The sequence below is a fragment of the Cebus imitator genome, unplaced genomic scaffold (genome assembly GCF_001604975.1).
Source record: "Cebus imitator isolate Cc_AM_T3 unplaced genomic scaffold, Cebus_imitator-1.0 Scaffold98, whole genome shotgun sequence".
Classification (NCBI taxonomy): domain Eukaryota; kingdom Metazoa; phylum Chordata; class Mammalia; order Primates; family Cebidae; genus Cebus; species Cebus imitator.
Window position 1 is genome coordinate 4,270,749 of NW_016107413.1, and position 18,364 is coordinate 4,289,112.

Below are 18,364 nucleotides of genomic sequence, written 5' to 3' on the forward strand. Positions count from 1 at the left end.
TGTGAAGTGGAGACATCATTTGACTACAGTAGATGCTGTCTTTTCAATGACTGGGTAAATGTAAAGGAACCTGAGAAGAATACTGCACAAATGCCTTCCCATGTAGCTAGTACAGTCTTCTACTCTGATTACAGTGGGATATTATTTTATTTCTTCCTTCCTGTACTCACTCCCTTTTAGTTTAGAATCTTATTTCTTTTACAGTTTAATACAGAAAACCAAATATATCACAAGTAAGAGTCCAAATTAACCAAAGAACAGTTTTTGGTATAGATACAGATTTTACAAAATCATTGATGAAAATTGACAATGATTTTCTTTTATTTCGTAGTATGCTTTTAGGTCTTTTTTTCTGAAATGCATCTGTATGAACATACGAGTAAAATTCTACGTTGTCGATATTCTGTTTTTACATACCAAGCATTTAGAAAAGTACAAGGAAAGAAAAGTTTCAATATCACAACAGAAAAAACACATATTAATCCAATTAAAAATGGGCAAAAGATCTGAACAGATCTCTCTCAAAAGAAGACATACAAATAGCCAACAGTTACATGAAAAAATATTCCACATTTCTAATCATCAGAGGAATGCAAGTTAAAACTACAATGAGATATCTCTCCCCAGTTAAAATGGCTTTTTATTAAAAAAAAAAATAGGCAATAATGGATGCTGGTAAGGATGTTGGAGAAAGGGAAACCCTTGTACACTACTGATGGGAAGGTAAATTATTATAGCCACTATGGAGAACAGTTTCCTAAAAAAACTAAAAATAGAACTACCATACAATCTAGCAATCCCACTGTGGGGTTATATCCAAAACAAATAAAATCAGTATATTGAAGAGATATCTGCACTCCCATGTTCACTGTAGCACTATTCACAATAGCCAAGGTATGAAATCATCCCAGTGTCCTTCAATGGATGACTGGATAAAGAAAATGTGATGCATATACACAATGGAATATTATTCAGTCATAAAAAGGAATGAGATCCTGTCATCTGCAGCAACATAGATAGAACTGGAAGACATTATGTTAAGTAAAATAAGCCAGGCAGATAAGGACAAGCATTTGATTGTTCTCGCACATATGTGAGAACTGAAAAAAATAAATTCATAGTGATAGCAGAATGATAGTTACTGGAGGCTGGGAAAGGTAGTGAGGAGGGGAATAGAAAGAGAATGACCAATGGGTACAAAAAATGTAGTTAGAGAATGAGATCTAGTGTTGGACAACAGGTCAAGTATAATTAACAATTTATTAAATGTTTAAAAAATAACTAGAGAAGTGGATACAAAATGTTCCTAGCACAAAGAAATGATAAATACTTGAGGTGACAGATATCCCAATTATCCTGAATTAATCGTTGCACCTTGTATGCCTGTATCAAAATATTGTGTGTACCCCATAAATACATACAACTATTATGTATCCATAATAATTAAAAAGAAAAAAATTTAAAAGGTCAAAATTTTGAAGCAAAACTATTTTACTTTTTATTAATCTTACTCTGTCCGATTTTGAAAATTTCAGACAATATATGTTGAGTCTGTTGGTGCCAGTCAGAAGCAAATCTAAGCTTCTGTTTATTGTAGTTATGTGGTCAAAATAAAAATTAAAGAATATAAGTCTATCTTTACATACTTTAAAAAGAGCAAAAAATATGCACAGGAAATATGCACTATATGCTACATTTCTGTTGGTAGCAAAATTATTCTTCATCATGATAAAATTTTGGTCCAACACAATGATTAATTAATGATTAATGAAAAATTAATGATTTTTATGAATCATCAAGTATTCTGTTTTTAAATCATTTTCATGTTACTTTAGTGAGCCATTTTGGGTATAACACTTAGGATACTAGCTAAAAGGAATGTTTAATTCTCATCAATATTAGATTTCTCATTCCTTTGACTTAAAGTGAGTTTCTTATAGTCTTCAAATCTGGTACAGATATGTTTTATAAGTTAAAATGTCAAGTCGTCGACACATTCCATGCATTAATGCAGATAGATTCTGCCTCTGCTACCAGTCTACCATATTCCATTTGATCACTCTGTGATGAAGATTTCTCTCAAGCTGTTTGAAGAGAAGTATACTGTGGCAAAGTCTTTAAGGATAAACTCCTTCTCTTTCAATGTATTTTCTGGAGTTATACCCTTGTATTCTTTATTTTCTGTATATCTTTTGACTTTATGAGATTTTTAGTAAGCAAGAGAAAATCATGATTATAATTTTGTTAAAACTGAGAAAATGTAATTTAGGTAATTTTGTAGTTGGCTGGTTTTTTTCTCATACCTCCTGTTGAAGTGTTTAAAATTTATTTAGTAAAGCTTGTAATGTCATCATCTACACATTTAAAAGAATTCTTCATTTGATGTCCATGGGTAGGGAGCAATGTAGTTTTAAAGACATTAATCACTTCATTTCATGTCATGAATAATACATTTATGTTCTTGGTTGTACTTTATCTGATAATATATGTGTGCAGCATGTTTCCTCTTTTGCGTGCATATTGTAGCACTTATGATGTATTATGTATAGGCAGTTCTCTTTAGTTTTTCAGAGCCTGTGATCAAATCATTCTGCAGTGAAGTGGAAAAGTGAGTCATGCTTAGGAAGACTGGGGTCTTTGTTAGAGAAAAAAACCTGGTTCTAACTGTATTATGATGAAGGTATAACTAAAAATAGCAATTTATATATCATATATCTAAATATTTAAAAGTTATAATCAAGGTAACAAAATGATTACAAAATATGAGCTATCCTTCCTTAATGAATATGCATTTATAATGAACTGGAAGAATTGGAGATTCTTAGGATACTTAAATTTTCACAGGGATAGCCAGATAGAGGCCTATGGTTTCTTAATTTTTTTGCCAAGATCTATTTTGCATCACAAGGTGCTTGGTGCCTTATGTATACATGTGTGTACACTTTGGTCCCCATAGACAAGCTTCCATAGCTGCCTACTTAGTAATTCCAGAGTTCCAAGCTCCCAGAGTCTTGGCCTTGCAGTTTCCTTGCCCATGTGGAGGGGCAGACCTGAAGGAGGGCAAGAGCAGACTGCTAAAGCATGCTCTCGGGCCAGCAGCCCTCAAGTTTACATGGTACTGCTGAGAGTACAACAGAGAAATTTAGTCATTTGCTTTACTTAATGGTTGCGTTGCTTTAAAGGTTGCATTTGTGTAGATTGTGCAATCCAAACACAAAATAGACTTTCTGTCCACATATTTACAAATGGATATTTTAGAGGTAAAATGAGTAATCAAGGAAAATATGACTTGCGCTAAGATACATTATAAATTATGTAATTTAAGGAAACTGTTATGGAAAAGAATATACATCTGTGTTTTTGTGCACTGTAGTTATTACTAGAATGTTAATCACAAAGTTCAATATGATTTCCTATTTTCTGTCATTTGACATTTGTAGTTTTCGCAGAATGTAAGTTTTTAAAGTATGTCTGAGAATATATACATCTTTACTTACAAAAGTTTTTTTCTAGTGATTTAGATATTAATCTGCTGTAAAGATACCCTCTGATAGGAAATTCAAAAGTCAATTGCATACATGGGAATAGGTAACCAGCAGAATTAAATGACTCTGCATTAAATTAGATATTTGATCGATTTGTCTTCAAATCTAAGCAGATAATAAAGTAACTAAAGATAATTTTCAACTACCAGTAATTCTGAAATAGGAAGGATAGTGAACTCCTCCTGGGATTCCACCATAGGGAGAAACCACATTCTTCCTTTTTAACATTGCTGGAATATTCTATCACCACTGCCCCTAGTCAGAGAGAAATATTTGCTTATTGTATTCCACAACAGACCGAATAGTATGCTACAAGTACATAGGCCAGGACTAAGTGCTCCTTCAGTCCTTGTGTTTCATCAAGCCAGATTTCACAACCTTATTTGAAAGCACATTCCTTGTTCTGTAACAAGTATGCTGTAGACAAATGGCAATGACAAATCAACTTTCTATCAGGCCAGCCAAAGACTATCTGTTCTCTTGTGTTTAGTAAGAGGACCAAAGGGCAGGCTCCTCAAGAAAAGGCAGGTTGTACCTTCACCCGAACAAACATGTAGGGAAGTATAGAAAGTGAGATCTTGAAGCAACTTTGTGAACATTAGTTTGGGTCAGTTATTGGCTCATTTTGCCTGTAGCAGTTTTGTTGTAAATCAGTGCTTACTGACTACAAGTACATCTGTTCCAGGCATGCAAAACTCAGTTCCTAAAGGGGTTTTATTTGCTGCTGTTGTCTTCCTTGGTTTTTAAAAAGTGCTTATACAATTTGTGATAGTATTACAGGGTTCACTTCAGAGCAGGAACTTGGTCTCAGTAATGTCCTGGCCCCATCTCTGTGGTCAGAGGATTGTATTGTATGAGAGAATTTTTTATTAATCCCACTTGCTAATCAGTGCCTCAGCCCACTTGTATGCTGGGAGAGAGAAATTTTTGCATTTGAAAGTTAAAATCCCTGCTGACTAGAAATCCTCAGAAAGAAAACTCAGCTGCCATCCGGTGGGTTTAGCAGTGCAGTGACATTTATGTGCACACATTTCCATCATTGAAAGTAAAATAAATTACATGAATTAATTTCAATTACTTTATCAAACACATTTGCAGGATTTAATGACATTTAAATAATTACACATGGGCTGTAGAAAGGAACATGTGTCTGAAATGAGATTCGGTCCTAAGAGAGTAGCAGATTTTTTTCTCTGAAGAGTTTCTGTACTGAGAATGAAGATAAGTGTTGAATCTTTTTGAATCTTGTTAAGTGCCATTAAATTTCAGAAATAGGCCCAAAATTACAGATTATAGATTTTTGCGTAGAGCCTACCATAAATTGAGTATTAGCAGATCAAGTGACAGTCTCTCTGATTGCAAGCTCTTATTATAGAATTTTTCTTCTTTTATCTAAATGATTCAAGAAACTATATGCATATGGAAACTGCATCAGATTTCTGATTTATGAGGCTAGAATTGGACAGGTTTTACTGATGGTGGAGCGCAAGTCTCATAGTCAGCCCTGAGGAGTTCGGGAGCCTTTTTGAACTCCTTTCCTTCTGTCAAATCCAAGTTAAAATGGACATTAATGGTGTATTGTATTTTGAAGTAGATAAAGTTGGTATGAATGGTTTTTGAAAAAAATGGTAATAATGGTAATATGGAGTCATATGCAATTTCATACCTTTTTGAGCATCCGCAGAGAGATTTTGTATTATTTCTCCCAACTCTAGTAGTTGAGATCCAGGTCCTGTCCAGAGTATGGGCGCCAGACCCCAGTCTGCTGTACACATGAAAGGTTGCTTGGTTGACTTCTTTCACTCATTTTCATTAATGATAATTTCCTTATGTTTTTAAATCTAAATTTCAGTTTTTATCATAGCTCCCAAAGAAGACTCCAATAGACATTGAGACTTTAACTTCAGACAAATGGATGTAAAATAGAAGAAAAATAAAGTCATGATACACAAAGGAGTAGCATTTAAACAAATATCCAGTAGAGTACCTAATAAAAGATGAGGAAAGGGAGTTGTGATGATGAGTTCACAAGACTTGGAGAGTCATTCATGAGAGGCTACAGGGAGTAGGAAAGAGAGCATGGGCTTTAGGCCCAAGATTGGTCAGATTCCAGTCTCAACCTTTGACTGATTTTTATATGAATTAAGAACATTGCTTGCTTTGGACCTTAATTTGGACCCCAAAATAGAATGAGAATAATGCCATCTATCTTTAAGATTTTTTGTGAGATTTGTAAATAAATACACAAAACTATTGATAACACAATATCTTTTATATGAGCACTTAATAAGTTGTATCTATTATAGCAAAATATTAAGTGTAAGAGATTATACACATGAAAAATGTGGAAGTGGCATAACTTAAAAGAGAAATGAGCATTTACAGTAAAAATTCTAGATAGCTATTGTATTTCAGAAATGAGGGTAAATGTAGAAATGATAAGATTTTGTATAGAGAAATAGAAGAGAAGGTGGTGAGAATGTAGGCTTGAAATCCAGACTACTTGTGTTTAAATCTCATTTTTTTCATTTAAGAGTAATGTTTCATTAGACAAACTACTAATGTATTTCAGTTTGCTCAGTTGTAAAATGAGAATAATAACTATCATTCCTGCTTCATAGGGTTGTTCTAAGAACTGAATTTGGTGATACTTGTAAATCTAGGACCTAGTGCATAGCAAGCCTTGAGTAAACAGTTTTCTTCATAATTTTGTTATTCCTGGCCACTATTTGATTCCTTTCTGTTCTGCACTTTCAGGCATGGTAAAGAGGAAGATTACCTTTAAACTATTAAAAAACACCCTACATCACTAGTTGATTTCTAGTTTGGATGTAAAAAGTCACAAAAGACCATTAGTATTAAATTAATAACACAAACAAGCCAGATAAAGTATAAAAGATGATAGTTTAAAAAACACCATCAAGCTGACCACATAAAGAAACCCAAACGAACGAGACATCAGAGAGTGAGGAGCTCTTTATAGGATAGAAGAAATTTATTACTGTTATCTTTACTAGAAGAAGAATTAATCACAGACAGGATAGACAGAAACCAGCTGAACTGCTAATACATGTTTAATAACTGTGTGGGCTCTTGTAATAAACTGGAATTACAAGGGCCACAGCCATAGAGCAAATTGCTATCCCACCATCAGTTGGAAAATAACAGTTAAAAATATATAATAGCATCAAAAAACCTTAGATAAGAAAGAATAAAAGATGTAAATAAATGGAGAAGTATAGCATGTTCCTACATAGGAAAATGCAACATCATAGAAATGCCTATGCTTCCTAAATTGATATATAGATTCAATGCATTCTCTATCAAAACGTCAACAGGCTATTCTGAAAAAAATATACAAGATAGCTCTAAATTATATATGGTAATGAAAAGAAAATAGAATTGCAAAAACTATATTGAAAAAGAACAAAATTGGAGAACTTAGACTATCTGACTTCAAAATTTACCATATAAACATAAAGTAATCAGGGAACTGTGGGATTGGCGTTAAGTGTAGACAAATTAATAGAAGAGAAACAAAACACAAATACTCAGCAAAGTGATTTTCAACTTCAAATACTAAGTCAAGTGATTTTTAAAGAAGTGCCAAAGCAATTCTTTGGCCAGTCTTTTCAACAAATGTTACTGAAACATCTAGATATCTATATGGAAGAAAATGTGTTTTGACTCATTCCATATGCAAAAATTAATTCAAAATGGATCCCAGATCTAAACATAAAACCAGACTTATAAAGCTTCTAGAAGAAAAAAGAAAAATATCTTCATGACCTCAGGTTAGGCAAAGATTTACTTGATAGAACACACAAAAAATAAACCATAAAAGACAAGAAGTTAATTATTAAAATTAGGCTCAATTTAAAATTCTGCTCATCAAAAGACTCCATGAAAAGTTAATAAATAAACCTCAAACTAGGAAATAAAATTCAAAGATTTTCTGACAACAGACTTGTATACAGAATAGTTAAAAAAAAATTCCTACCAATCAACTACAGAAAGACAACTCAATTACCATATGTGCAGTAGACTTAGAGACATCACAAAAGAAAAATCTATGAATGAACAATAAGTACACTTAAAAAGTCTTTAACGTTACTAGTTATAGAGCTCTGCAAACTCAGGCAATGATGAGATGCTATAGTAAACCACAGGAGTGGCTGGAATTAAAAAGACTGAAAACATCTAATTTTGGTGAGGATGGTGGAGTGAAGAATCTCTCATATATTGCTGGTGCGTGTGAAGTGATAAAAATGGTTATGAAAACTGGCAGTCTCTATGACCTAGCAATACTACTCATAGATATTAGTATGGCTTGTAAAAATACAGCAAACATAGCAACCAGATTTATATAACCAGAATTAGACACAAACCCAAATATCTAACAAATGGAGACTTGATAGATAAATTGTGGTATATTCATACAGTTGACCACTATTTAGCAGTTAAAACTGCTGATATACAAAACAACATGGAGGATCAGAGCAACATGGAGGATAATCAATAATATTATGTTAAATGATTAAAAGGTATACACTGTAGGATTTCATTTGTATGAAATGTGAATACAGGCAAAAGTAACCTATGCTGATAGAAATCTCAGTTGTTGTGGGATGGAGATAGAAATATACTGGAACACAGCACAAATGATTTTTAAAAATGTATTTTTTGAATGTTGGTTATATGGCTATATGTAATTGTCAAAGCTCATCAAACTGAACATTTGAAGTTTGTGCATACTATTGACTATTAACTATATCTCAAAAAAAGAAAAAACCATAAAGTGAGTAAAAACAAGCAGAGAAAAAGGTATCAGATCAATGGTTAAAAAAAAAAAGTCACAGAACACCTAAAACCAGTTTTGATTTCCAAATGGTGAAAAGAGAAGTCAAAGAATAACACATAAAGAATGCAAAAATAATCATTTGCTCCATTTGCTCGTTGACAGAATAGAATGATTTCCCCAGTACAAAATCCTTTTGTCCTGAAATATGTCACACTGTTGGTGCTCAGCCATCCTGAACTATGTCTTTGAGCCCCAGGGTATTCTAATCTTTAGTGCAGCTGATTTCATATGTTTAACTTGACTAACATTTCTGCTTTGTTGTAAATAAAACAAACTCTGCAACAACCCAATATTTTATGCATCTTAGATTTTCATCAGAAAGCAATTGCATGCAATACAACGCATTAGGTTTTTATTGATTGACACCTTATTTTGCCAAATATGTGATAAGGATATATGCGGGGATATTTCAGAAGCAGAAAGTATATACTGGACTTCACTGAGGTTGGATGAAAGATATTTGAAGCTCTGCATAAGGAATGATTTTATGGAAGCAAACTCTACTTAATAGAACATAAATTTTCCAAGACTGTAAATATTCTATAATGACTTGATAAATAATTCTATGTACTCTTGTATTTTAGAAATGCACTTTCCTGCTGCATTTTAAAGAGCTGTAAGTTCACTATCTTCAAAATATGTGCATCCTTAGTTGTCAGCCTGTTTTAAAGATATATGATGTTCAAATGCTTTGGAATTACTTTTATTACTATGTTGGTATAATTATGCTGAGTGCGGAAGTCAGGAGTGACAGCTATTGAGGCACCACAGTAAGTTTTTTATGCTACTGTCACTCCAGTTTAACCTTTTGCCTGAGGAAAAGATATTCTCCCTTTCCTAGATTAGCTGAAAAGCATCTAAATACATAATTTGTGGTACTGCACTCATTTTATTCAGATCACCTTGGAATTCAAGTTACATATAGCTTTTAGCAAGTTTTCTCTTGCTAGAACTTTTGAAAAAAAGCCCAGAGTTCTGATGGCATTGTTGTATTGAACTCTTGTGTTGACTTAAGATGCTTGCATTCTGAGGGTGAATTCTTGAGCTGATAGAGTGTTCTGCCCTGGGACCATGGCTCTAGTCAATAAAGCAGAACAGATGGTACTTTTTTCTTTTAGGTTTTTTTTTTTTGGGGGGGTGGTGTCTCGGGTTTGTTTACTACACTGAAAAAAGAGGCTCTCTTTTTTCTTTTTTGAGTGTGTGATGCTTAGCCTATTTGGGTGGAGAGAAAGGATATTAGCAGAAGTGACTTTTTCTCTTATTTATCCAGCTGATGCTGAGTGACTTTCTATAACACCTAGATAGAAAAATAAAAACAAAACCAGGGTATTATACACACACACACACACACACACACACACACACACACATATATATATATACATGTACATATAAATATACAGATGCATGTATACATATACATACATATCCTCTTGTCCACATGATTTGTCAAGCTATCATAGAAGAATATAGCTGGTTAATTGACCAGGTAAGAATTATTCTTTAGCTATAATTGTCCAGTTCACGGAGCATTTTGGAGGACAAATAAGCAGGATAAATCAAACTGGACATGTGCATAACTTTGACCAAACAATTTTACCCCTAAATATCCTATAGAAATCTTTGTACATTCTTAAAGATATATTACATTAAAACATTTTTGTGATATCAAAAATTTGAAAGTAAATTAAATGCCCATCAATAAATTATGGCACATTATTTCTGTCAATATTGTGCAGTTACAAAAATAATATAGAATTCTATGTAGACAGAGATAACTTCAAGAGATACTGGTAAAGGGAAAATGGAATTCACCAAGCATAATCTCATTTATAAAAAACAAAAAAGCCCACAAACAGCTGCCTTTTATGAATGCCCAAAAATTTCAGAAAGAAATTTTAAGCTGTTATTTGTCTAAGGAAGAGAGAAAAATTAAAAAGGAGTGTTGAAGGAGGATAATTTTTTTCTCTATACTTTTGTGTTCAATTTTAAGATTGTATTTATGTATTACTTGTTTATTTAAACAGAATTAAAAATGGGTTATTTCCAAGACTTCTTTTCAAATAATTATCTATTTATGAAGTAGCAAATTCCAAAATTAGAACACAATTCACAATAATAAAAATGATATGATAATGTAGAAGATATTGATAGATTGAAAAGATTGCTATTTAAATTGTAGCTTCACAATTCATATTAAAACATCTTAAATTTTTCAATTTTTGTAGTTAAAAATGCAATATGATTATTTCCTTTAGAGTATGAGATATCTCTACTGCATATATTTTATAAGTGAATGATTGTTTATGTAGCCACCTGTAGTAAGTGAGTTCAATGGTGACTCCTCAAAACATATATCCAAGTCCTAATCCCCAGAACCTGTGAATGTGATTTCATTTACAAATAAAATATTTGCAGATGGGACTAAAGACCTTGAGATGAGATCCAAGATCTAATGACAAGTTTCCTGGTAAGAGACAGCAGACAAAAATACAGATAAGGTCATATGAAGATGTAAACATATATTGAAATGATGCAACCACCAACCCTAAAAGGCCTGAAGCTATTTACCAGAGACTGGGAAAAGAAATAGGGACACTGGTAGGAGATGAGGATAGTTAATGAGCTTAAAAATAATTAGGAAAATAAATATCTAGTATTTGATAGCACAACAGTGTGACTATAATGAAAATAATTTTGTCGTATATTTAAAAAGAGCTAAACAAGAATAATTGGATTTTTTTGTAACACACAGGTTAAAAGCTTAAGGGGATGGATACCACATCTCCATAAAGTGATTATTACACGTTGCATGTCTGTATTGAAATAGCTCATGTAGCCCATAAATATATATACCTAAACTGTACCTACAAAAATTAAAACTAAAAAATATTTTTAAATGAAGAAAATAGAAACTGTAAGACAATTTGCTGTTCCTGCCAACAATATCTAAGTAGCAGCTCAACCTGGATAATAGTTCTGGGTCCTCCCTCCTACTCTAGTATGGTTCTGCCTCCTAATATCTCTTTATCTCTGCTAATCAGAATGGAAAGAGACTAAGATGTATCGGCCAGCATGAGTCAGACACCATGCCAGGATATTTCAGATATGTAATCTCATTCAATTTTCCCAGCAGCTCTGTGAGGTCGGTAAGTTTCCTCCAGATTCAGTAACTTGCCTAAGGTCACTCAGCTAGTAATGAAAGTCCCACTGACTGCAGAGCCTCAAACTGTTTCCAAGACATAATACTGCTTCCAAAGGAGGACACAGCAAGCTGTGAGACTTTGGGGGAAGTACAGATATGTTGTCTTTCTAAAGAGATGTCAAATTTGTTAATAGTTGTATTAATTTTTAATATGCTTGAATTAGAAAAATAATGTTTCTTCAGTGATGCAATTACCCTCACTATTTTTTTTTCTGATACATATCATGTAGGTTCTTCTCTTACGTTTTTGGCTTTATAAAAATTCCCTTTCCCTTAATAAATCCCAGACAATAGGCTTATTGCTTACATTTTTATAAAATTATTTTCCCGCTGCCAAAATTATCAGATGAATGTGATCTGATTTCCTCTGTACTTGCTAAATGAAGCAATTCTTTTGTGTATCTGTCTTTTTATTTAAACAGTTGTGCCTTTAGAAATTCTGTCTTTTGGATTTTACACATGCTTTAAGAACAAACTTTGGCTATGCTAGGAGAAAGTCATTTTTTTTTTTTTTTATCGACACATGGGGAAAGATACTTTTAGACAGTGTATTTTGAGAAGGAGTCTTTTGCCTGTAGTCATTCTGCCAAATGCTGTGGGAATTTTCTAGTTGTTTTCCTCATTTAGTGAACCAAAAAATATTTATTCATGGCCTATTATGTGTTCAGTGTGTTACTTGTAGACTATTTTAGATGTTTTAAAAGAAATATGAGAATAAATATATGAATCCAGCACTTAGAAGCCTACAACTAAACGGTGAAAATAAAACTAACATATGAAGAATCAGAGATGTGGGTGCCTAACTGGGCATCAGGAACTCAAAAATCAAACAGCCTGTATGAAGCAAAGTAGTCAGGGAAGAGTTCATTGAGATTGTGGAAACCGAGACTAGAAAACTGGTAAAATGGAGGACGTAAATAAGAACATATTATTTTTGTTTGTGTGTGGTAGAGAATAGAATTAAAGGAAATGTGGAAATTTGTGTATTTAAAGGACAACGAGTTGATTAACCTCATTAAGGAAAAATAAGGTAAATAATAAGAAATAAAGAAAATAAGGAATTAGATAGGTAACCAAATGGTATGGCTCCAAAACACTGTTTTGGAAATTAGTCCAAGGAGTTTAGGTTTGAAATCATGATAATGAATCTTTTCATGATTAAAAATAAGATAAAAGGAATTTCTAAAAAAGATGTAGAGGAAAAGCATATGACAGTTTCATTAAAGAAAAGGCAAGGTCAAGATGCAGACATGCACAAGACAAAAGAGAATAAAAAGGAATAAAACACGTCTAAAAGATCTAGAAAATAGTTTCAAAAGGGCAAATCTAAAAGGTATTGGCCTTAAATAGAAGGTAGAGAGGAAGAGGTTGGGTTAGAAAGTTTATTCAAAGAGAACAGAGAACTTTCCAAACCTAGGGAGAAGAATCAATATTCAAGTACAGGAAGGTTGTAGAACACCAATCAGGTTTAACACAAAGAAGACTACCTCAAGACATTTAACAGTCAAATCCAAAAGGTCAAGGATAAAGAAATGATCTTAAAAGCATTAAGAGAAAAAAAAAAAAATATATATATATATATATATATATATGTATATATACACATATATATGTGTATATATGTGTGTGTGTATATATATATACACACACACATATATATATACACACACACACACACACACATATATATATATACACATACACACACACACACATCCTATGCATCCATATGAGGTCCTATGCATCCAGCAGCAAACTTCTCAGTGAAAACCTTACAGGTCAGGAGACAGTGGTATGACATATATTAAATGCTGAAAGAAAAAACTTTTCTCCTAGTATAGTATATCCAGTGAAAATATTCAAACATGAAGGAAAAATAAAGACTTTCTCAGACAAACAAAAGCTAAGGGATTTTGTCAACACCAAACCTGTCTTATAAGAAATGCTAAAGGCAGTTCTTCAATGTGAAAGAAAGGGACGTTAATTAGCAATAGGGTATCCTCTGACAATACAAAACTCACTGGTAACAGCAAGTACACAGACAAAAACAGAATACTACAATACTGTAACTGTTGTGTGTAAACTACTCATATCTTGAGTAGAAAGACTAAACAATAAACCTGTCAGGTCAGTGCAAGTGTGTGCTTGAATGCTACTGTGTTACCACTGTGAGTGTGGATCCTACACCACCATGTTAAGTGCTTTGGCCAGCAACCCTCATCAAAATGTTTTTGCCATCAGACTGGTAACACCTTGGCCCCTACAGCACAGTGGGTGCTTAACTGAGGGACCAAAGGACAAGGCCATGGGCATGATATCAGTCCCTCAGGGTTAGTGCAAACAGCCAAGAGTGCTAAGCAGAGCCTTGGCCCCCTGAAATCAATCAGAATCAAAGCCAGTCAACTGAATTCAACTTAAACCAAATTCAAACCCTCAAAGGCATCAGAAAATATGAAAGCAAAACCTCCCAGTAACTTCAGAGTACAGTAACTTCAAAGACTAAAGGAACATCTGCCCACATCAGTGAGAATCAGCCAGGAACTCTAGCAACTAAAAAGGCCAGAGCGTCTTCTCATCTCCAAACAACTACTCTAGATCCCCAGCAATGGTTTCTAACCAGGCCAAAATGGCTGAAATGACAAACATAGAATTCAGAATCTGGATGGGAATGAATATCATCAAGATTCACGAGAAAGTTAAGACCAAAACCATAGAATCCAAGGAATCCAGTAAAACAATACAAGAGCTAAAATATACAATGGCAATTTTAAGAAAGAACCAAACTGATCTGATAGGTCTGAAAACTCACAATAAGAATTTCATAATACAATCAGAAATTTTAACAGCCTATAGACCAACCTGAAGATAGAATATCAGAACTCAAAGACAGATTGTATAAATCAACTAAATCAGACAAAAATAAATAAAAAATAAAACTTCTAGGACATATGGGATTGTGCAAAGATGCCAAACTTATAATTCATTGGCATCCATGAAAGGGAGAGAAAGCAAGCCATCTGGAAAACATACTTAAGGATATTGTTCACAAAAATTTCCCCAATCTGACTGGAGAGGTTGACCCACAAATTCAGGAAATTTGGAAAATCCCTGTGAGATACCGTACAAGATGACCATCCATAAGACACACAGTCATCAGATTCTCCACGGTCAATATGAAAGAAAAAATATAGGCAACTAGAGAGGAGGGGCTGGTCACCTACAAAGGGAACCCTATGAGGCTAACAGTGAACCTGTTAGCAGAAACCTTGCAAACCAGAAGAGATGAACTGCCTATATTCAGCATTCTTAAAGAAAACAAATTCCAGTCAATAATTTCATATCCAGCCAAACTAAGCTTCACACATGAACAAGAAATAAGACTATTTTTATAAAAGCAAGTTCTAGGCAATTCATTGCCACCAGACCTGCATTACAAGAAGTTCTTAAGGAAGTTCCAAGCATAGCAATATTGTTATCGGTCATGAGAAAAACATACTTAAGTACATTCAGCATTGGCACTGTAAAGCAACCACAGTCCAGTCTGGATAACGGCTAGTTATTACAGGATTAAATTTGCACAATTACAGGATTAAATTTGCACATATTAATATTAATCTTGAATCTAAATGAACTAAATGCTCCACTTAAAAGGCACAGAGGGGCAAGTTGGTTAAAGAAGCAAGCCCTAGTGATATGCTGTCTTTAAGGGAGTCCTCACATGTAGTGACACCCACAGGCCCACAGTATAGAAATAGAGAAAAATGTACAAGCAGATGGAAAAGTAAAAAGGTAGAGGTTGCTATTTTAATTTCAAATAAAACAGACATTAATCATACAATAATAAAAAAGACAAGGACATTACATAATGATAAAAAAACTCAAGAAGAATTAACTATCATGTGCACCCAATGCTGGAGCACTCAGATTCGTAAAACAAGTTCTTAGAGACATATGAAGAGACTTAGATAAGCAAAAAATGACAGTGAGAAACTTTTACACCCCACAGACAGTATTAGATCATCAAAGCAGACAAGTAACAAAGATATTTGAGACCTAAACTCAACATTTGACCAAATAATCCCAACAGATACCTACAGAACACCCCTTCAACTACAACAGAATATATATTTTCATCTCACAGCAACACTCCAAAATAGACCACATGATTGGCAATAGAAGAGTTCTCAAAAAATAAAAAAAAGTCATACTGCCACACTCTCTGATCATAGTGCAATAAAAATAGAAGTCAATACTAAGAAGATATCTCAAAAACCATATAATTACATGCAAATTAAACAGCTACCTCCTGAATGACTTTTGGGTAAGCAATGAAATTAAGGCAGAAACAGAGAAATTCTTTGAAACTAATGAAAACAAAGATAAAACATATCAGAATCTCTGGTACATAGCTAAAGCAGTGTTAAGAGAAAAGTTTTTCATCACTAAATACCTCAAAAAGTTAGAAAAATCTCAAATTAGCAACATACCATCACACCTACAGGAACTAGAGAAACAGAAGCAAACCAATACCAAAGTTCACAGGAGGAAAAAAAATAATCAAAATCATAGCTGAACTGAATGAAATTGAGATGCAAAACCATACAAAAGGTAAACAAAAGCAGAAGTTGGTTGTTTGAAAGCATAAATAAGATTGATAGACTAATAGCTAGACTAATAAAGAAAAAAGAGAAGATACAAAATAACAAAGTCAGAAATAACAAAGGGGCGATTACCACTAACCTCACAGAAATACAAAAAAACCCATCATAGATTGTTATGGATACCTCTATGTACACATAGTAGAAAACGTAGAAGAAATTGAGAAATTTCTGAAAACACATAAATTCCACAAATTGAAGCAAGGAGAAATTCAGACCCTGAATGGACCAATAATGAATTCTGAAATTGAATTAGTTATAAAAAGCCTACCAACCAGAGAAAGCACTCGACGAGATGGGTTTGTACCTAGTTCTACCAGATGCATAAAGAAGAGCTGATACCAATTCTGAAATTTTTAGTTTCAGAATTTGAGTAATACCAAATTACTGAAACTTTTCAAAAATAATTGAAGATGAGGGACTCCTTTCTAACTTGTTCAGTGAAGCCAGCATCATTCCAATACCAAAGTGCGGCAGAGACTCTTTGATGACAAAACGTCTATTCCTTGAGAAACATAGATGCAAAAATCTTCAAGAAAATATTAGCCAACCAAATCCAGTAGAATATCAAAGAGCTAATCTACTACAATAAAGTAGGCTTTATCCTTGGGGTGCAAGGTTGGTCCAACATATGCAAATCAACAAATGTGATTCATCATATAAACAGAACTAAAAACAGAAACCACATGATTATCTCAGTTGATGCAGAAAGCAAAAGCTGGCAGCATTCTCCTTGAGAACCAGAACAAGAAAGGATGTGTCCTCTTACTACTCCTGTTCAGCACAGTACCACAAGTCCTAGCCAGAGCAATTAGGCAAGAGAAAGAAAAAGCATCAAAATAGGAAAAGAGGAAGTCAAACCATCCCTCCTTGCAGACAATACGATTATTTACATAGAATATCTTATAGTCTGTCTTCTTGATCTAATAACTTCAGCAAAGTTTCAGGATATAAAGTCAATATATAAAAATGAATAGCATTTCTATATACAAACAATGTCCAAGCTGAAAGCCCAATCAAAAATGTAATGCCATTCACTATGGCCACACACAGAAAGTAAAATGCCTAGGAATAAAGCTAACCAGGGAGGTGAAATACCTTTACAAAGAGACTAGAATGATGGTTACCTGAGGCTGGCATGTATATTGGGGGGAGTGGGAATGGCTAATGGGTACAAAAATATAATTAAATAGAGTGAATAAGGTCTAGTATTTGATAGCAGAACAAGGTGACTACAGTCAATGATAATTTATAACATTAAAAAAATAAAGTATAATTGGAATGTTCTTAAATGATAAATGCTTGAGATGATGGATACCCCATTTACTCTGATGTGATTATTACTCATTGTATGGCTTTATCAAAACATCTCATGTACTTGATAAATATATACACCTCCTATGTACCTAAAAAGGCAAAAATTAAACAAAAAATTAAATTTAAAAAATATGCAAGGTGAAGCAACATGTAGTGATGTAGAAGATGCAACAAGTTATCCGGAAGATCTAGCTAAGATCATTGATGAAAATGGTTACACTGAACGATAGATTTTCCAAGTAAAAGAAAAATAACCTTATATTGGAAGAAGATACCTTCTAGGACTATCATAGAGAAGTCAATTCAATGCCTGGCTTTAAAGTCTTAAAGGACATGCTGTCTCTTGTTAGTGACTAATGCAGCTGCTGACAAAATCAAAGCTAAATGCTCTTTTATCATTTCTGAAATACTAGAGACACATAAGAATGATAATAAATCTACCTTGCCTGTGCTCTGGAAATTGACAAGTTTAAATGACAGCACAACTGTTTACAGAATGGTTTACTATATATTTTAAGCCCACTATTGAGACTTTGCTCAGAAAAAGATTTCTAGTCACCCAAGAGCTCTAATGGAGACGCACAAGGAGATTAATGTAATTTTCATGCTTACTAACACAACATCCATTCTGCAGCCCACAGATCAAGGAATCATTTCAAATTTCCAGTCTTATTATTTGAGAAATACATTTCATAAGGCTATAACTATCATAGGAGGTGATTCCTCTGAGGGATCTGAACAAAGTAAATTGAAAATTTTCTGGAAAGGATTCATTATT